General features: G+C 39.0%; 1 pseudogene; it reads right to left on the reverse strand.

Annotated features, from left to right (window-relative positions):
* The window catches only part of LOC127434909 (kinesin-like protein KIF21A), a 149,026-nt pseudogene that overhangs the window by 76,443 nt on the left and 49,634 nt on the right, over window positions 1–22,949 (reverse strand).

Consider the following 22,949-nt stretch of genomic DNA (forward strand, 5'->3'; position numbering starts at 1 on the left):
ATATGGGACATTTACCATTCCAAATGAAGGACTTTGCTATGCTATCAAATTGCTTGAAATAAGAGAAGGGGACATCTACAGGGAGTGATTGTAACAGGTAGCTGAATTTTGGAATACAATTCATTTTAATAACATTAACCTTCCCAATCATAGATAAATGTAATGAAGCCAACCTGCCCACATCGCTCGAAAACCTTTTTATTCAAAGGTTCAAAATTGACTAACTAAAAATCACACAGATTTGCTGGGAATAAAATGCCCAAATACTTAGTGCCCTGTTTGGGCCACTGGAAGGTACCCAGCTGAAAAGCTGTTACCGGGCAGTACGCTGTCAGAGCCAAAGCTTCGGATTTAGACCAAGTGACTCTGTATCCTGAGAACTTAGAAAAGGAATGAATAATTCTGTGGAGGCAAAGCATAGATCTAGTAGGGTCGGAGACGAATAATAAAATATCATTTGCGTAAAGCAAAAGTTTATGCGCCACGCCTCCCGCCACCACCCCTGGAAAATCATCCTCCTTTTTTATCACAGCTGCTAATGGTTCCAAGGTAATACAGAACAATAATGGGGAAAGAGGGCATCCCTGATGGGTGCCCCTATCCAGAGTATAATAATCTGAAATTAATCAATTTGTTTGTACCGCCGCTACCGGGTGTCTATAAAGTAATTTAATCCATTCAATAAAAGTATTCCCGAACCCCTATATTTCAAAATCTTAAAAAGTTAATCCCATTCTACCATATCAAAAGCCTTTTAGGCGTCAAGTGAAATGGCAGTGACCGGGGTCTGATCATTCGCCACTGACCACATGATATTGATGAAGCGCCTAACGTTATCAGAAGAGCTACGGCCCCGAATAAACACCACCTTATCAATATGTATAAGAGATGTCATAACTTAATCAGTTAGCCAAAATTTTTGACAATAATTTTACATCTAGCTGGATCAGGGAAATTGGATGGTAACTCTTACACTCGTTTGGATCTTTGTCCTTTTTAAGAATCAGACTGATCCGGGCTTGAGTCATGGTTGGCAGAAGCTTTCCATTCTTTAATGATTCCGTATAAACTTCTAGCAAAAGTGGAGCCAGTTCTGTAGCATAAGATCTAAAAAATTCAGTGGCAAAGCCATCTGGCCCCGGAGCTTTGTCCTCTGACAAAGTATGAATGCCCTGAATAGCCAAAATTCCACCTTCCACGACAAAATAGTATTATATCTGTATTTCAATCGGGTCAATTCTCTGAGGCCATTAGACAACATTAGGTGCTTCAGCTCTGCTTCGGCACTTTTAATAATCCCTTCCTATTCCATGAGTTCTTGTGCTTTGGACTTTTTGGTGAAGAGGCATACTGTATGATCCGGCCCCTAAGAACCTCTTTAAGTGCCTCCCAAGCCATGCCCACAGAGGATACTGAGGACCAGTTGGTCTCCATATAAACACTGATTTCATCCTTTAGCATTTGTTGGAATTCAGGATTTTGCAAAAGGGATACATTAAAGCACCAGCTATATGATGTCTTTTTCTTCGTACGTGGCAACACCTCTAAACACACCAGGGCGTGATCTGAGACTAAAATGTTTCCAATTGAGCAATCAACAACAGATGAAATGATGGACTTAGATAAAATCTATTCAAGAGTAAATCTTATGGACTGATGAAACAAAATTATAGTCCCTACCAGATGGGTTCAAAAGTCTCCAAACATCTGTAAGACCAAGATTTTTACACATCCTGTGAAGCGTCAATGATGCTCTAGAAGGCTTGCACACTTTTGCTTCACTGTGATCAAGGACTGAGTACATCAAGAGTTTAAAGTCTCCTCCCAATTTTATATCATAAGGGGTGCCAGCAGCTATAAAAAAGCCCTGATCATCAATGTTAGGTGTGTAAATATTAGCCAAAATAAGTCTTTGCCCCTTAATTTCTGTTAAAACAATAATGACTCTTCCTAATTTATCTTTAATCTGTTTGAGACATTTGAATTGTAGATGTTTACTTATCAGTGTAATGACTTACTTGAGCCAGCACTAAAGAAAGCCACATCTTCCCAAATTGTTCAGCTTCCTGCTGGGAAAGATGCGTTTCTTGAAGAAACACTATATCATATTTCTTACGCTTAAGAGAAATAACCTTCCTACTTTTTATGGGGTGCCCCAACCCACTGACATTCCACATGGAGAAAGACAATCCACTCATATTAACATTTGACATATGAGAAAAAATAGATTGTGTGTTAAAAACAAAATTATAAAGACCACATTAGAGCAACAATCAAACCCTGAACTTCCCCCAGAACCAAACAAACAGAAAAAAGAAAAACGTGCACATTAACCCCGCACATGATAGCGCCAACTGGCGTCCATCACTCTAAACTCAAACAGTTTATGCCTACATGTATGCCTACGAGAGCCCCCACGACACTTTTGCCGTTGGAATGCTCCAGTCCGGTGTTTCAATACAAATTTTGAAGACAGAATTACACAACAAAAGATAATCTATAAAACAAACTCCAGCCAATAGGCAGAATAAACAAAGAACATGTAAATTCATCCACATAACTGTCCCAAAGGTGTGTTCCTCCACAAAGCAAACTCCAGCTGCTAGTGGAACCAGCAAAAAATAAATAAATAAATAAATAAAATAAAATAAAACTGCTCATTTTCCTCGGACAGTCAAATGAATGTTCAGTGAGCCAGACCATCTGACTGCTATATGAGTACAACAAATGCCCTAATCACTCCAATGCCTTGCAAGAAATACTCCACAAAACAAACTCTAACCAATAGGAGGCATAAGCACAAAGAACGTGCAGATTCATCCACAACACTGTCCTGAAGGAGTGTTATTCCACAAAACAAACTCCAACCACTAAGCGGAACCAGCACAAAAAGAAACAAAAAAGGTGCTCAGTTCCTCGGACGATCAAGTGAATGTTCACAGAGTCAGGCCCACTCAGCTGCAATGAGAGTACCACAAAATAACTTACTCCATTGACTTTATGAAGGACAATGCTTGCTGTGGGCATGTAAATGTTTTACGGCCATCTTTAGCATCTATTCTCAATTTGGCCGGGATCATCAGTGCAAAAGCGACCTTCAGTTGATGTAAGAGTTTCTTGCATTCCTTGAATCGATCACGTTTCTCTCTTGTCGAATTCTGGGCAAAAAAAAAAATGCTGTGGTTTTTCCAAGATTAGCCTTCCTTTACTCCTCGCATGGCGTAACACAAGATCTTTATCGGATGATCTCAGAAATTTGGCCAGAATTGATCGGGACCTGTCTCTTTCCGTGGATCGCTGAGCCGGAACCCTGTGAGCTCGCTCGATTTCCAGCTTATGGCCTGTTATGTCGAGCAGACTTGGAAGGAGCCCGTCCAGGAATTCCACCATATTCTGACCCTCTGCTCTCTCAGGAATTCCAAAAATATGGATGTTATTCCACAGACTACGATTCTCCGTATCCTCCAACCTCTCCCAGACGCACTCCAAATCCACCCTGATCGCTAGCGGATTAGCAGCTAATTCCCTCTCCGATGACTCAAGATAATCGATCCGTTTCTCGATGTCCCCCACTCTTGTAACCACCTCAGTGAATATCATCTCCATGGCAGTGATCGATCGACGTATTACAGCAAGATCCTCTAAATCAGCAACGACCTTCTTCAGCATTGCCGACAAGTTCAACAATTCTCACTAAATTTCCCGCACTTCTATGGCCAAATCTGCTCCCTGGTCTGCGGCCTTGTCAGGGGCATCAGCTTGAGCATGTAAGCATCTTTTAATCTTTTTTAGTCTCCAGAGCCGAGGATTTTGAATTCCTTGACATATTGTCTTCTTAGAATAGTTATGGAACAGGGTGTATTGAATCTCACCAGTTTATAACAAACTGTCAGTTAATAAACTGGTTGTGTTTTGTTTGTTTTGTTTACAGTTCTTATGTTTTTTGTCTTGGATGTTGTCTGCCTTATTGTCTACGACAAACACTTTTGGACATTGGTTCAGCAATTACACACCGTAAACCAGACTTCAAATTCCTCAATGCCAACCCGCTGTTTACAAACACACAAGCGGACCCCTTTGTCTGTGCTGCACGGCCGCGGAAACGCAGGAGGAAAAGGGGAAACAGAGCCGGCGTTCTCATCAGAGTAAGACGCCGCGCAAATCGACCCCAGCTACCCAGTATTCTACTGGCAAATGTTCAGTCTCTGGATAACAAGCTCTGCGAGCTGAAAGCGCGGATCTCTTTCCAACGAGAGACGAGGGACTGCTGCATTATCTGCCTTACGGAAACTTGGATGTCTGCGGAGATTCCAGACTCAGCCATTGAACCCGCAGGGTTCTCCGTGCACCGAGCGGACAGAGCGAAAGACCTCTCAGGTAAAAGCAGAGGTGGTGGTGTATGTTTTATGATCAACAAATCCTGGTGTGATCAGAGGAACGTACATTCTATCAAGTCTTTCTGCTCTCCTGATCTGGAATTTCTCATGCTTCTGTGTCGACCATTCTGGCTACCGAGGGAATTCACAGCGGTCATTATCACTGCTGTGTACATCCCCCCACAAGCCAACACAGACCGGGCACTCAAGGAACTGTGTGAGAGTATAAGCAAGCAGGAAACCATACACCCTGAGGCTGCGTTCATTGTGACCGGGACTTTAATAAAGCCAGTTTCAAATCAGTTGCACCAAAATACCACCAGCACATTAGTTTCAACACACGAGGGGACCGGGTTTTGGACCATTGCTACTCTCCCTTCCGGGATGGCTACAAATCCCTCCACCGCCCACCATTTGGCAAATCGGACCACTCTTCCATTCTGCTTCTGCCCGCTTACAGGCAGAAACTGAAACAGGAAGCACCCACTCTCAGAACGATCCAGTGCTGGTCAGACCAATCAGATTCCATGCTACAAGACTGTTTTGATCACACGGACTGGGAGATGTTCCGGTCCGCCTCTGATGACGACATCGATCTTTACGCTGATAGCGTAATGTGTTTCATCAGAAAGTGCGTAGAGGACGTCGTTCTGAACCAGAACAACACGGATCTATCCGAACCAGAAGCCATGGATTAATAGCGATGTATGCACGGCACTTAATGTGCGGACCTCCGCTTTTCATTCCGGGAACGCGGAGGAGCATAAACAAGCCAGTTATGCCCTCAGAACAGCAAAACGCCAGTACAGGAACAAGATTGAAGGACAGTTTACACCACCAACTCTAGAAGCATGTGGCAGGGAATTAACATCATCACGGACTTTAAAGGGAATAAAAACTCCGCCATGAACACCGCTGCCTCTCTCCCGGATGAACTAAATACTTTTTATGCTCATTTTGAGGGAAATAACACCGCCCTTGCGGAGAGAGCTCTTTTGGCCGAAGCTACAGAGGTTAGTTCACTCTCCGTCTCTGTAGTGGATGTAACCTGATCCTTCTGACGGGTGAATATCCGGAAAGCCGCGGGCCAAGACGGCATTCCGGGCCGCGTCATCAGAGCGTGCGCGAACCAGCTGGCTGGTGTTTTTTTAAGGACATTTTCAACCTTTCCCTCTCTTTGTCTGTAGTCCCCACATGCTTTAAAACATCCACCATTGTGCCTGTTCCAAAGCAATCAAAAATCACTTGCTTAAATGACTGGCGTCCTGTTGCTCTGACCCCCATCATCAGCAAATGCTTTGAGAGACTAATCAGAGATTACATCTGCTCTGTGCTGCCTCTCTCTCTAGACTCACTGCAGTTTGCTTACCGCAACAACCGCTCCACTGATGATGCCATTGCATCTACAATACACACTGCTCTCTCCCACCTGGAAAAAAAAACACTTATGTGAGAATGTTGTTTGTAGACTACAGCTCAGCATTCAACACCATAGTGCCCTCCAAGCTAGATGAGAAACTCCGGGCTCTGGGCTTAAACAGCTCGCTGTGCAACTGGATCCTGGACTTCCTGTCAAGCAGACACCAGGTGGTTAGAATATGCAGCAACATCTCCTCATCACTGACCCTCAACACTGGAGCCCCACAGGGCTGTGTTCTCAGCCCACTCTTGTATTCCTTGTACACACATGACTGTGTGGCAACACATAGCTCCAATGCCATCATTAAGTTTGCTGATGACACGACGGTGGTAGGTCTGATCACTGACAATGATGAAACAGCCTACAGAGAGGAGGTGCACACTCTGACACACTGGTGTCAGGAGCACAACCTCTCCCTCAATGTCAGTAAGACAAAGGAGCTTGTGGTGGACTTCAGAAGAAAAGACAGAGAACACAGTCCCATCATCATCAATGGAGCACCAGTGGAGAGAGTCAGCAGCTTCAAGTACCTGGGTGTCCACATCACTGAGGAACTCACATGGTCCATCCACACTGAAGTCGTTGTGAAGAAGGCTCATCAGCGCCTCTTCTTCCTGAGATAGCTGAGGAAGTTTGGAATGAACAGCCACATCCTCACACGGTTCTACACCTGCACTGTAGAGAGCATCCTGACTGGCTGCATCTCCGCCTGGTACGGCAATAGCACAACCCACAACTGCAAAGCACTTCAAAGGGTGGTGCGAACTGCCAGACACATCATCGGAGGTGAGTTTCCCTCCCTCCAGGACATATATACCAGGCGGTGTGTGAAAAAAGCTCGGAGGATCATCAGAGACTCCAGCCACCCGAGCCATGGGCTGTTCTCACTGCTACCATCAGGCAGGCAGTATCGCAGCATCAGGACTCGCACCAGCCGACTCCATGATAGCTTCATCCCCCAAGCAATCAGACTTTTGAACTCTTGATCTCCCATGATCAAAATACATCAGCACTGCACTTTATTACTCTTACTCTTACATCTCACACCAGACTGTCATAAATTATATTATTATTATATTATATTCTCTCTTAACAACTTACTATCAACTGACAGCCTGAATGTCAATACAGTACAATACAACCTACTGTACATTCTATATATACTATATATACACATTATTCAATAAAAAAGTATCTATATTGTGTGTATTGTACTGTACAGTGTATGTTAGTATTTGCATATTGTGTTGTGTGTAATTATGTGTATATTAGACTTTAAATTGTGTTGTGTTAATTTGATGTTATTGTAAATTGGTATATGTCTCATCACTGTCACGGCTGCTATGTTGATCGGAACTGCACCCAAGAATTTCACACACCATTGCACTTGTGTATATGGCTGTGTGACAATAAAAGTGATTTGATTTTGATTTAATAGTGTTAAAACTAGCAAAGTGTGCAGAGCTCGCCTTTCACACATCCGAACCTCGCATGGGGTCACGTGACTCGATCAGTACTGCTCTTTTTTAAAAGGTGCACTTAGAAATGCAAAACTTTGAACCAACAGAAATGAGTAATACTTTTGAAAAATACCCACACATGAGGTGAAGACTCCAGTCATATTAATAGATTTATAAAAGCTGTTTTATTTTACATGGAGTGGGTCGATGACATTTTGAGATCACATGACCAGCAAAATACTATTTACTTTATCTTGGTAACCCTCCTTTTATTAGACATGTTCATGTATGGTTTAAATTAATCACGGAAACTCAAAAAATTTGCTTTCGTGCTTTGCTGCTTTACGCGTTTTGTGTTATTAAGTACAAGGTGACAGCTTTCTACAAATCGACCACCTCAACATCAACAAAAAATTAGTGCACCTTTAAGTGAAAGATATAATCTGGTAATTATATTATTGAAAAAATATCACCTTCTTATGTACACAGCTCCAATGAAGTAACTACTAGTAAAAGCAAACTAATTTTTAGCTTGACCGTATTTGAAATTTCATTCAACTTTATATTTCTTTACATTTTAAATTAAATTAAATACAATTTTAAATTGTATTACATTCTAAATTGCATTTTAAATTACATTAAGTTAAATTAATTTTCAAATTAAATTGAAAATTGCATTAAAAAAAATTACATTTAATAACATTTAAATAATATAATATAATATATATTGTGCATTTACATGCATTACCTAAGCTCCTCGATCTCTTTGATGTAATTTTGGATCATGTTTCCAATCTCTTCATTCCCTTCACCTGCAAAAAGTTCAGCATAGTAATGTAAACACTAGGGAAGGTAAAACGAATACTAAGTTAGATTCAGTCTTCTGGTCTTGTACCCAGTTAGTTTAGAGCACAACATCCCAGCACTAATGATGTGTACCTGCTCTGGCGAGGGTCTGGTTGGCCTGGTCGCTCAGTAGTTGTGTGAGTCTGGCTCTCTGAGCATCAATAGTTTCCTGCAAAGCCTTCACACGCACACGCAGGTTGTTGTTCTCTGTCTGCAGAATTGAGTTCTCATGAACCATGTCATTAATGCTTTCCAATCCATCCTCTCCAACCATATGCTTGCCCTGTTTCAGATATTATTATATGAAAATGAAACATCTTACCAATAATGTCCTCAATTTTTCTTTTCTTTACATTAGATCCAAATTAAGTAACACAAACTACCAATGACATTCTGGTGAAAAGACAAATCTGACAAACTTGAGATACAATTGCCCTATAAGTAATACAAATTCACTAAACGTGGCCGCACAAACCGTCTTGTATTTCATGAGCTCTATCTACAATCGGGTGATCTCTTTTCTCAGTGCGCTGATCTGCTGACTCGCCCGGTCCTGATTCACCATGACTTTGTTCTTTATGTTGCGAGCACGATTTGCGTATTTCAGCGTGTTCAGTGTCTCCATGAAGTCTCTGTCTGAAGGGCTGGTGCAGGCGATCATCACTGTCTGACTGCAAGGCACAAGAGAGAGACACTAACTACGTTTCCATCCAAGGATTTTTTGCGAAAAAAGTTTTAGCACATCAAAATAAAGCAGATGGAAACGCAAATTATCGCTACAATTTCACAAGTGTCGACATAATATTTTTCCATTTAACTCTAGCGCATAAACTATGCCGATACTTCAAATTCCGCGAAAAACTAGTTTGGAAACACTTTTTGTCGAGAAAATTGGCATTAACACAAAAAAGTGTTGATCATGACAACAGTATGCATCCTTGAAAGCCAATTTATTGTACGTGATTATGGATTGATCTTAACGGCATATAGATCTGATGCTGCAAACATGACACTTCCAGGAGTGCCAACACAAATATCTAGTATCACGCACATGACAAGTGCACGGAGAACAAATTAATGGCCACTGTTTGTGATTAATTTAATCGCGGTAGCCATCCATTTATTTATTAGAGTTGCTTTTACACACCATTCAAAATAATAGACAGCAGTCATGGAATTAGCCCACAATACAAAAAACGTAATTTCTGTGCACAAAGATGTTTAAAATTAAAAATAAATACACAATACTAGGAGAAAAACACCAGTGTGCTTTTTTGGAACACTAACATAGCCCAATTCTTTTAATTATTGTTTAGTTTACTTTTGAAAAAATGCCGGCAAAATTCCCTGTATGAAATTAAATAAATTAGGCTACCAAACGAAAAAAAAGCATTAAATAAAAAAATTAAAAAAAATTACCAAATGATTTTTTTTTTAGACCTATATATGCCTTTTGTTTACACAAACTTAAATTAGCTTTACCCTGTTCTGTAGACTGTCGGCTGAAGTCGGCTGAATTACATTATCAGAATCTGCACTTTTTTCAAGACTATAAACTATCAGATCTATTTGTCCAATGCCGAGTTCACTTTCAGAAAACGAGCTTTAAAACTTTTAAATATTTTAACTGTACTTTACCTCGGATTGCATTTGCTGGGCTTCTTCTGAAAATGTAAATTGCATTAGGACACTAAAATTAATTTGAGATGACAATCAAGTTCAGTTGGACGTTAAAAGTTGCTGGACAAATATGCGGGACATAATGCAGTTGTAATGCTTTAGATTAGATGATTGTTCAAAAAAGCCTATTGAATATCAGGAATATGTATATGTAAACCCTGATATTACACCACATAATTACACCGCATAATTTTTTTCTTCAATAGCTGTGCACACAGCATATACACATGGATGGATGGTCCTAAGACTGAAAGTTTCCCCACTACTTGGTGCAGTTTGAACAGGGCCTTGACGATTCGCTTTCGGGTCGGAACCAGTGGCAACCTGTGATAGGCGCAACATCAGGACCAATATTACAATCCTATCAGAAGGGCAACTGTTCCCTTTTGATTGCAATTCCTCCTCTTCTGATTGCTTTTATTTGTGAAATTAAAATGACAGTAAGCTGGCTAATTTCAATGAATTGTCTCAATACTCTCCCCATTTTACCAAAACTTCGGAGGAAAAAAATTAGGGACATCTGGGAGGCGAACTAGCGATAAACACACATTTCTGTATGGAAACGGCTTAAGGGCAGATTTCTTTTGCGATAAACCAAAACTTATGCGACAAAGCGTTTTTTTTAGGCATGACGTCACCACGCACACCACTTTTATCCATAAAAGGCCATTTGAATGGAAACAGGCAGAAGATGGCAAATTTCGCAAATTTTTTTTACGCATTTTCACAAAATAGCGTGAAAAGTGGATAGAAACTAATGTTGAAAAACCAATTAAACAGTCTCTCAATCAAACGTTAAAAAAAAAAAATAACTAAAAAAAAACAAAAAATTGAAATAATTTACAGACCTGTTTCCTCCCAGGGAATCTTGAAGCAAGCGTGTGAGTTTGGAGTCTCGGTAAGGCACATGTGTGGAGCGCTTGCTTCGGTCACCCAAAGCGCTGATCACATTCCCCAAAGATAACTGTACAGAATTATGAGTTTTCAGTATGTATCATGTTATAATTATACTTTATATCAATTGTAAACTTTTTTTATACAGTTAAAAAAAGTATAGAGCAGGGTCCAATAGTCTGACATAAACATGCTTCTACTTTGCATTTTTATGGCATGCACTTCCTTAAAGCTGAAGTATGTAACTTTTTCAGTGTTACATTTTTCAGAGTTGCTTCAGCAGAGGTCTAGTGGTCTGTAGTCGTGTTTTTTCCGAAAAGAAAGAAATGCATTTCATTTATTAAATGATTTAAGCAACGTATTTTAAGATTTCCTATAATTCAATAACTTTTTAAGCACCTCTTGGTAAAAACTGCTATTTTCAATGGTTTTCCAGGACTTAAATTCAAGCACCTTGTACGAACCCTGTTAACAGTAACTAAAAACAAGTACTAGTAAAATAAAGACACTAGTAAGCTTAAATAAAAAATGTCAAAAGCTCTTGTCATGGGGGCCTTGGTAGCTCAGTGGTAAAAGATGCTGGCTACCACCCCTGGAATTTGAATCCCAGGGTGTGCTGAGTGACTCCAGCCAGGTCTCCTAAGCAACCGAATTGGCCCAGTTGCTAGAGGGTAGAGTCACATGGGGTAACCTCCTCCTAGTCACTATAATGTGGTTCGTTCTCGGTGGGGCGCGTTATGAGTTGAGCGTGGATGCCTCGGTGGATGGTGTGAAGCCTCCACACTCGCTATGTCTCCGTGGCAACGCGCTCAACAAGCCACGTGATAAGATGCACGGGTTGACCTTCTCTGACGCGGAGGCAGCTAGGATTCATCCTCCGCCACCCGGATTGAGGCGAATCACTACGGGACCACGAGGACTTAAAAAAAAATAAAAAAAAAAGCGTATTGGGAATTGGCCATTCCAAATTGGGTGAAAAAGGGGAAAATCTCTTCCCCCCCCCCCCCCCCAAGTATTAGTAAAATTGAAAAAAATACTAGTCACTATCGAATACTTACTAGTAACTACAAAAATAAGTACTAGTAACAAAAAAAAAACAAAAACAAAAACAAAAAAAAACAAACAAACAAAAAAAAAAAAGATACTAGTAAGCTTTAAGGAATAAATGTCAAAAATGCTTGCCATCTCTAGACAAGTAAAATTTAACCAAAAACGTGTGACTACTGAACGGTGACCAGCGGCAAGGGAATAAGTACTTGTAATAAATGAATAAGTACTAGTAAAACTGAAAAAGATACTTGTCACTATTGAAATACTACTAGTAACTAAAAAAAAAAAAAAAAAAGTTCTAGCAGCATAAAAATAGATACTAAGATTAAAGGAATAAATGTCAAAAATGCTTGCAATACTAGTAAGTTTAAAGAATAAATGTTAATAGTGCTTGCCATACAGTATCTTGTGTCATTAAGTGGAAACAAGGACATCTAATCTTTGTACAGAACTTGTTTTGTACAGGACCTGTCACAAATGTCCTTACTGTACAATAAATTAGTGAAAAGAAAAAAAAAATAGCTAAATAATTTTGTCCAATGTTCCCAATGCTGTATTTTTGGAGCACACATTTTTCCATTGTTTCTCAACATCTGATACTATCAGATGGAAGTTTGCTTGCATCTTGTGCATCACCAAAATAGATGTATGTGTTTATGCGATCAGCCAAGTTAAGAGACCACTGATCAATTCATAGGAAGTGATTATCGGCTAATTCTGATCAGTCAGAACATCCCTAATACTATTTACAAAAGAAGTAGCAAAATGTTTTAGATGGAGTATAGCATGCCACACCACAGGACATATCAACTTTCCTAAAATATTTCACGTCAACTACCCATAAATGTCTGAGAGTAATGGGGTGTTCTTTTAATAACCAGTAGGTGGCAGCAGCACCAGCAACATGTGGATAAGAATGGATGTAATGTGGAATGTCAACCCTCCCACAGAAGGTCTTTATTGTCAAACACTGACTCTCTTAACACATAAAATACTGTCTTTCTGGCTCAAAACCTCAGGGCCAACAAATAATTTTTCAGATTTTCTGGGGAAAAAAAATATTAAATAAAAACCTTACAACTTACCTCAGTACAAAGTGCATATTTTGCAAGTCACCATGGCATTCCTCTAATAAAAACAATATTTATTTGTTGTATTGAGCTACCAAGCCAATAAAATCAAACTTACGCAAATCAGACTTTCACTTAAACAGTAAAATGTATGTTTCTGGCAATTTACTTTGACTTTTAATTGAGTAAAATTTTGCCAGTACCCATACTTAAACTTAAGATAATATACAATAACATTACAACATCTTATCAAATACACACTAACTGAAGATTTGTTCTTACTAGTCCACAGTTGATGGAAATGCCTTCTTTGGCCCGGTCGCCCATGGCGCCAGTTCTCTTCAGGAGCTCCAAGCCAGCTAAATCTACAAAGTGAAACTTAGCAGTAAGCGTCTCAAACTCATTCATCTCTGAGGAGCCATTCACCAGCCTGTTATCCGTCTCTGTGTTCTGTAAAATTATATGAAAAGGAAAGAAAAAAAAAACTTAACCTCTTAAGTTTTAATGATTATCTCTTTTCCAAGAGGGTTTCACAGTGCAGACTGACAGCTAAAACACACTGTCAGCAAACGTATTATAGCACATTCACTAAAAATATCAAAATTAAAATAAAATAAATCTAAAACTAGCTAACCTCAATCAACTTGTCGGTTGTTCGAGACCGATAATTACTTTTAGCCTGTGATAGTCAGAATATACCAGTATGAAGGATTTCTAAATATATGTACATGAAGAACCACCTATATAAATTTCAAGGCCACATGAATTATGAAATTAAGATCCATATTGCATAACTTGTACAGCACAAACATCTCTGTGTCCAGAGGGAGAAGTTTTTTCCCCACTGTTGTATGTGGTTTGACAGCCAGGTGGCGCCACTTACATTGTCTGAGGCACAGACGCGAACTTGGCACAGGTGTATGGTGAAGATGGCATGTGAACGGGAACTCTGGACGTTCATCTGTGTGCTGGCAGTGGTGCGGGACAGAGCACCAAGTTTCAAGCACTGCATCATCTGACAGACACAGAGAAGAGAATGCTGGATGATCAGACACTGAGGGACTTTCTTCTCCATTAGTTCTGATACAGACATAGCACAAAATTAATTGATAAAATTGTATTTATTATTATTATTTTTATTATACTGTATTATTATTATTATACAATTTAAAATAAGATACACTTAAAAAAAAAGCATTATAAAAACCTGATAAACATTTATATTTTTAAAAATTGTTGTTTTTCACTTATTTAAAAAACACGTAAATGTATAGAAAAAATATATATATTATTTTTATTTAAAAAATAATAAACTTTTAAAAAGATATTTTTATAAAAAATAACTTCTTTTTTATATATAAAACTGATAACCTTATTAAAATAAAGATAACAGATTTGAATAAAAAATATTTTATTAAAAAATAAAACAATTTCTCTATTTAAAAAAAATAAAAAAATAAAACTTGATAAACTGTTTAAAATAAAAATAACAGATTTTTGATTTTTTAATTTAAAATAAACCAAAATATTATTTTAAATAATTTCATTTATAAAAATGTAAATCCTGGAAAAAGTTTAAAATGAAACTGAACTGATTTAAACTTCTATAAAAATATGAATTTTTATTTTTATTAAAAAAATCTAATAAATGCTAACAAATGTCTTAGAAACATAGGAATAAAAATATTTTATATAAAAATATTTGTATTTTATTAACAATTAACTTATCATTATTTTTATTTATATAAAATTGATAAAAATAAAAATTTTAAAAATAAAAACTATATTTTTAATAAATATAAATTATAATAAATTATTTGTTTAAAACACTGCTAAACCTTATATTATATAAAATAAGATTATATATATAAATATGATGTGATCATCTTTTTTTAAATACAGATAACTGATTTACATTTTTTATACTGTTAACCTTTATAAAGAAATTATCAATCAAATTATCTTTATTTTTTATTTATATAAAAACTGATATCCTTTTTCAAATAAGGTAGCTGATTTTTTATTTTATTTTAAACAAACCAAAATATGAAACCAAAATTAAATATAATATTTTCCATTTAAAAAAATCTTATAAACTTTATAAAAAAATAAAAAAATAAAAATAAAATAAAAAAATGCAGAGTCTACAAACCCTGCACTAGTGTAACACCAACCTCAGCTTCAGAGCTAACAGTTCGTGTTGTGACTCCCACAGTGTAAATCCCTCCATTGGCATCTTCATGGATCTTGATATTGGATTTTTGCTTGCAGGCCTCCACATCTTGAGCTGAGTCAAACAGGTCCAGCACCTCCTCATTGTACAACTAGAAAGCAAAACAATGACCTCAGACAGCTGAGCACATTCAGGCAAGTTTGAGTAATTAATTAGCCAAGTACAGGCTTGTGTGAAATCTAGAATCTTTGCCAATCTCTGCCAGTGTTAAGACAAGTGTTATTTGAGGCACATTGTCAACACCTCCATCTGCATGCCAGCATGATGGAAACTCTACTACACTTATCAGGGGGCAAATTTAAACCTAAACGCTGACATGGTCAGATAACATCTTCACTTCCATTAAGGCCAGAAATAAGACATATGTCAGTCATTGGGAGACTTATGGCTCTAGAATAGGCTACTAATGGCATCTTACAATTAGGTACGAAAACGCCCCAAAACACTTAAAACAAATTTATTTATTTAATCAAATAAAAAAAATAAAAAAATGTTGATCATCAACCTCAGGAGGTCAGACTACATATCATTTGAGGCATTATATATTTTCTTCATTTTCTATGAGATTTAGATTTTTTGGCAACCATGTTACCAAAATTTGTGAGATGTTTCAATACAGTTTAAAACCTTGATTTATGTGAATTTGATGTTTTAGAAAAATAAAATATATTATATATATATATATACACACATACACACACACACACACATCAAAATCAAATGTGTAAACTTAAAACAATATGATTTTTTTTTAATATATACAGTAAATACACGATTTACATAATATTTATAACAATGCATATTTACTTAAATAAAATGTGTATTTTATTAACACTGTTCAGGACGCAGACAGTGCAATAGACAAAAGACTATTTAGCCAGGCATACACCTAATTTATACATCAACTCACAATTAGGCTGTTTTATTTAGGTCTGCCGGAACCAGAAACATCTGTAAAGATCTATAAATCTGCATAAAAATGAATGGCATCTACGCTAATATTATTCTATTTGTTTTCATGTCTCAACCTCGGGATTCATATCTGGAGCAGGCTGGATCCAGCTCCATTCCTGCTTGGTGTCGGACTCCACTGCTACGTGTCTCTGAGTGATGATGACTAAATGCAGCCGGTGCTAGCCAGACATCACTTCAGTCTTTTACGATGGACTTCAGAGGATGAACTGATGCCAACTCCAACCATAAGACATGGGATACTTCATATGCCACTGGCTGAACCTTGGTCATAGGACAGACCTCACCGAAATTACCTGCCGGTTGAACTGTGATGCACCTTATTGACTGTCTGCATCACCTTTGTCTATTGATGGACTACACTCTTGAAATGGAATACATAGACTATCATTTAATTGCCAACAAAATCCTTGATCAGCCAACTAACAAAGGACAATGCATCTATGTGAATTTCTGCATTTAATCCAGGATGGACTTCAAAGACATTAGTCATTAATCTTACACTTACTTAGTTTACTCATTTTAAACCATGACTTGCACTGCACATAAATAACTAATATTGGCATTACATTCATGCTGATTAGCCAGAGGGGAACTGGCCCCCACAGTGAGCCTAGTTTCTACCAAGGTTATTTTACTCCATTAAACAACATCTTATGGAGTTTTGTGTTCCTTGCTACAGTCACCTTCAGCATGCTCACAGGGGTTCTAAACACAATTATTATTTAATTATTAAATTTTTTATACACAATTTACAATCATATTTAAGCAAACTACACAAAGATGACTCTAAAACTTTATAGATATTACAGTTTCATTTTCTGTTAATGCATGATTTTCTGTAAAGCTGCTTTGAAATGATGTGTGTTGTGAAAAGCGCTATACACATAAAAATGACGACTTCTTAAAAACACCAGTTAAACTTTAAAAAAATAAAGATATCTGTTTTTTAAGATACATATTTTTATAAAACACTGATAAACATCTAAACCTATGGTTTTTAAATTAAATAATTATTAACTTATCTTTATTTTAATTTATATAAAAAGATTTTTAAAATGAAGATAACAGATTTTTATTTTTTCAAACTTTCAACAAACCAAAACATTAAACCAAAAATAAAAATAATGTTCATAAAAAACACCTGATAAACTTTTAATGTATGTATATATATATATATATATATATATATATATACACACACACACACACACATACATACACACACATACATACACACACATACATACACACACACACACACACTGTACAGCATATATACACCGATCAGCCACAACAATAAAATATCGATATATATATGTCGATATAGGACTCATTTTACTGTGGGTATAGATACTTGTCTACCTGTTTCCTCCAGCATCTTCACAAGGTCCTTTGCTGTTGTTCTGGGATTGATTTGTACTTTTCACACCAGACTACGTTCATCTCAACAGAATGCACCTCCTTCCTGAGCAGTATGGTGGCTGCATGGTCCCATGGTGTTTATACTTGCGTACTATTGTTTGTATAGATGAACGTGTACCTTCAGGTATTTGGAAATTGCTCCCAAGGATGAACCAGACTTGTGGAGGTCCACAATTTTATTTCTGAGGTCTTGGCTGATTTCTTTTGATTTATCATGATGTCAAGCAGAGAGGCACTGAGTTTGAAAGTAGGCCTTAAAATACATCTACAGGTACACCTCCAATTCAGTACATCTCCTATCAGAAGCTAATTGGCTAATTGCCTAAAGGCTTGACATCATTCTCTGGAATTTTCCAAGCTGCTTATAGGCACAGTTAACTTAGTGTATATAAACTTCAGACCCACTGGAATTGTGATATAGTCAATTAAAAGTGAAACAATCTGTCTGTAAACAATTGATGGAAAAATTACTCGTGTCATGCACAAAGTAGATGCACTAAACAACTTGCCAAAACTATAGTTTGCTAATATTACATCTGTGGAGTGGTTACAAAATGAGTTTTAATGACTTCAGCCTAAGTGAACATAAAATTCTGACTTCAACTGTACATACACTGGTGGGAAAAAGTTTGGAATAATGTACAGATTTTGTTCTTATGGAAAGAAACTGGTACTTTTATTCATCAAAGTGGAATTCAACTGATCATAATGAATAGTCAGGACATTAATAACATTAAAAATTACTATTACAATTTGAAAAAAACGTAAACTACTTTGGAGTTCTTATCAAAAAATCCTTTACGTGCAGCAATGATAACTTTACAGATCCTTGGCATTCTAGTTGTCAGTTTGTCCAGATACTCAGGTGACATTTCACCCCACGCTTCCTGTAGCACTTGCCATAGATGTGGCTGGCTTGTCGGGCACTTCTCATGCACTTTACAGTCAAGCTGATCCCACAAAAGCTCACTGGGGTTAAGATCTATAACACTCTTTTCCAATTATCTGTTGTCCAATGTCTGTTTCTTTGCCCACTCTAACATTTTCTTTTTGTTTTTCTGTTTCAAAAGTGGCTTTTTCTTAGCAATTCTTCCCATAAGGCCTGCACCCCTGAGTCTTCTTTTTACTGTTGTACACGAAACTGATGTTGAGCAGGTTGAATTCAATTAATTCTATTTCTCAAAGTAGAGACTCTGATGTACTTATCATCTTGTTTAGTTGTACATCTGGCCTTCCACATCTCTTTCTGTCCTTGTTAGAGCCAGTTGTCCTTTGTCTTTGAAGACTGTTGTGTACACCTTTGTATGAAATCTTCAGTTTTTTGGCAATTTCAAGCACTGTATAGACTTAATTCCTCAAAACAATGATTGACTGACGAGTTTCTAGAGAAAGTTTTCTTTTTTGCCATTTTTACATGCCAGTCTATTGCATACTGTGGCAACTCAAAAACAAACACAAAGACAATGTCAAGCTTCATTTAACAAACAAAATAGCTTTTCAAATCAAATCAAATCACTTTATTGTCACACAGCTATATACACAAGTGCAATGGTGTGTGAAATTCTTGGGTGCAGTTCCGATCAACATAGCAGTCGTGACAGTGATGAGACAGTACCAATTTACAATAACATCAAATTAACACAGCACAATTTAAACATCTGATATACACATAATTACACTCAACAATATACAAATAATAACATACACTGTACAGTATACAATACGCACTATATAGATACACATTCAATAAAAATAAAAATATATAAAAAAGTATATATAGAATGTACAGTATTGTACTGTATTGACATTCAGGCTGTCGGTTGATAGTCAGTTGTTAAGAGAGAATACAATATAATAATAATATAATTTATGACAGTCCGGTGTGAGATATAAGAGTAAGGGTAATAAAGTGCAGTGCTGATGTATTTTGATCATGGGAGATCAAGAGTCCAGAAGTCTGATTGCTTGGGGGAAGAAGCTGTCATGGAGTCGGCTGGTGCGGGTCCTGATGCTGCGATAGCGCCTACCTGATGGTAGCAGTGAGAACAGCCCATGGCTCGGGTGGCTGGAGTCTCTGATGATCCTCCGAGCTTTTTTCACACACCGCCTTGTATATATTTCCTGGAGGGAGGGAAGCTCACCTCCGATGATGTGTCTGGCAGTTCGCACCACCATTTGCAGTGCTTTGCGGTTGGGGGCAGTGCTATTGCCGTACCAGGTGGAGATGCAGCCAGTCAGGATGCTCTCTACAGTGCAGGTGTAAAACCATGTGAGGATGTGGCGGTTCATTCCAAACTTCCTCAGCCATCTCAGGAAGAAGAGGCGCTGATGAGCCTTCTTCACAATGACTTCAGTGTGGATGGACCATGTGAGTTCCTCAGTGATGTGGACACCCAGGAACTTGAAGCTGCTGACTCTCTCCACTGGTGCTCCATTGATGGTGATGGGACTGTGTTCTCTTGTCTTTTCTTCTGAAGTCCACCACAAACTCCTTTGTCTTACTGACGTTGAGGGAGAGGTTGTGCTCCTGACACCAGTGTGTCAGAGTGTGCACCTCCTCTCTGTAGGCTGTTTCATCATTGTCAGTGATCAGACCTACCACCGTCGTGTCATCAGCAAACTTAATGATGGCATTGGAGCTATGTGTTGCCACACAGTCATGTGTGTACAAGGAATACAGTAGTGGGCTGAGAACACAGCCCTGCAGGGCTCCAGTGTTGAGGGTCAGTGATGAGGAGATGTTGCTGCCTATTCTAACCACCTGGCGTCTACTTGACAGGAAGTCCAGGATCCAGCTGCACAGCGAGCTGTTTAAGCCCAGAGCCCGGAGTTTCTCATCAAGCTTGGAGGGCACTATGGTGTTGAATGCTGAGCTGTAGTCTACAAACAACATTCTCACATAAGTGTTCTTTTTTTCCAGGTGGGAGAGAGCAGTGTGTATTGTAGATGCAATGGCATCATCAGTGGAGCGGATGTTGCGGTAAGCAAACTGCAATGGGTCAAGAGAGAGAGGCAGCACAGAGCAGATGTAATCTCTGATTAGTCTCTCAAAGCATCTGCTGATGATGGGGGTCAGAGCAACAGGACGATAGTCATTTAAGCAAGTGATTTTTGATTGCTTTGGAACAGGCACAATGGTGGATGTTTTAAAGCATGTGGGGACTACAGACAAAGAGAGGGAAAGGTTGAAAATGTCCGTAAAAACACCAGCCAGCTGGTTCGCACACGCTCTGATGACGTGGCCCGGAATGCCGTCTGGGCCCGCGGCTTTGCGGATATTCACCCGTCGGAAGGATCGGGTTACATCTGCTACAGAGACGGAGAGTGAACTAACCTCTGTAGCTTCAGCCACGAGAGCTCTCTCCGCAAGGGCGGTATTATTTCCCTCAAAACGAGCATAAAAAGTATTTAGCTCATCCGGGAGAGAGGCAGCGGTGTTCATGGCGGAGTTTTTATTCCCTTTAAAGTCCGTGATGATGTTAATTCCCTGCCACATGCTTCTAGAGTTGGTGGTGTTAAACTGTCCTTCAATCTTGCTCCTGTACTGGCGTTTTGCGGTTCTGATAGTTTTTCGGAGGGCATAACTGGCTTGTTTATGCTCCTCCACGTTCCCGGAATTAAAAGCGGAGGTCCGCACATTAAGTGCCGCGCGGACATCGTTATTTATCCATGGTTTCTGATTCGGATAGATCCGTATTGTTCTGGTCAGAACGACGTCCTCCATGCACTTGATGAAACACATTACGCTATCGATGTCGTCATCAGAGGCGGACCGGAACATCTCCCAGTCCGTGTGATCAAAACAGTCTTGTAGCATGGAATCTGATTGGTCAGACCAGCACTGGATCGTTCTGAGGGTGGGTGCTTCCTGTTTCAGTTTCTGCCTGTAAGCGGCAGAAACCCCTATCGGGTTGAGGTCAGGACTCTGTGCAGGCCAGTCAAATTCTTCCACACCAAACTCGCTCATCCATGTCTTTATGGACCTTGCTTTGTGCACTGGTGCGCAGTCATGTTGGAACAGGAAGGGGCCATCCCCAAACTGTTCCCACAAAGTTGGGAGCATAGAATTGTCCAAAATCTCTTGGTATGCTGAAGCATTCAGAGTTCCTTTCACTGGAACTAAGGGGCCAAGCCCAGCTCCTGAAAAACAACCCCACACCATAATCCCCCCTCCATCAAACTTCACAGTTGGCACAATGCAGTCAGACAAGTACCGTTCTCCTGGCAACCGCCAAACCCAGACTCGTCCATCAGATTGCCAGATGGAGAAGCGTGATTCGTCACTCCAGAGAACGCGTCCCCACTGCTCTAGAGTCCAGTGGCGGCGTGCTTTACACCACTGCATCCGACGCTTTGCATTGCACTTGGTGATGTATGGCTTGGATGCAGTTGCTCGGCCATGGAAACCCATTCCATGAAGCTCTCTACACACTGTTCTTGAGCTAATCTGAAGGCCACATGAACTTTGGAGGTCTGTAGCCATTGACTCTGCAGAAAGTTGGCGACCTCTGCGCACTATGCGCCTCAGCATACTCTTTTATTTTACGTGGCCTACCACTTCGTGGCTCAGTTGCTGTCATTCCCAATCGCTTCCACTTTGTTATAATAGCACTGACAGTTGACTGTGGAATATTTAGTAGCGAGGAAATTTCACGACTGGACTTGTTGCACAGGTGGCATCCTATCACAGTCCCACGCTGGAATTCACTGAGCTCCTGAGAGCGGCCCATTCTTTCACAAATGTTTGTAGAAGCAGTCTGCATGCCTAGGTGCTTCATTTTATACACCTGTGGCCATGGAAGTGATTGGAACACCTGAATTCAATTATTTGGATGGGTGAGCGAATACTTTTGGCAATATAGTGTATCTAATAGTTCTTAACAAAAAACATAGGATTTGTGCCAAATAGTAATGGGACACCAAAGTGTACCATATTCGCGAAAAAGTGCCTAAAGGTAATTTCTTGTGCTCAGATTAAACCAGATTAACTGAGTAACAGCTGAGGTTGCTGTATACAGTGCATTACCTCTAAGAACTGGACGTTGATCTTAAACTCAGGTGCGGGACGTCCCTGTTCTGTTGCAGCCTGTCTCCGCTCCTTGATGCCCCTGAAGAGGTGGCTGATTGCCCGCGGGATGATTCCCAGCTCCTCATCAATTGTGTTCACATCAAAGCCTGTGCCCATGGTGTACGTCTTCTCCGAACCCGTCTGGAAAGATACAAGAGGAAATGGATTATATTATTAATAAATAAATTAAAAGGATGTAGCAAAGGATCTTATTATGTCAATGTATTATCATGTTTAGGTAAGCTACCATTAAAAGAACCTAAATTAATATGGACAGTATGGACTGCACCTGTGACATGCTGTCGATTACCACAGACAATAATTTCAACTTGTCCCTCGCTTTTTCACAATGTGTATTTTGGACTGGCTCCCTTCACTTCTATTCTAAGTGACTTACTGGAAGCGTATATATATATATATATATATACACACACACACACAAACAAAGGACGAGT

Source organism: Myxocyprinus asiaticus, chromosome 45, assembly GCF_019703515.2.
Source record: "Myxocyprinus asiaticus isolate MX2 ecotype Aquarium Trade chromosome 45, UBuf_Myxa_2, whole genome shotgun sequence".
Classification (NCBI taxonomy): Eukaryota; Metazoa; Chordata; class Actinopteri; order Cypriniformes; family Catostomidae; genus Myxocyprinus; species Myxocyprinus asiaticus.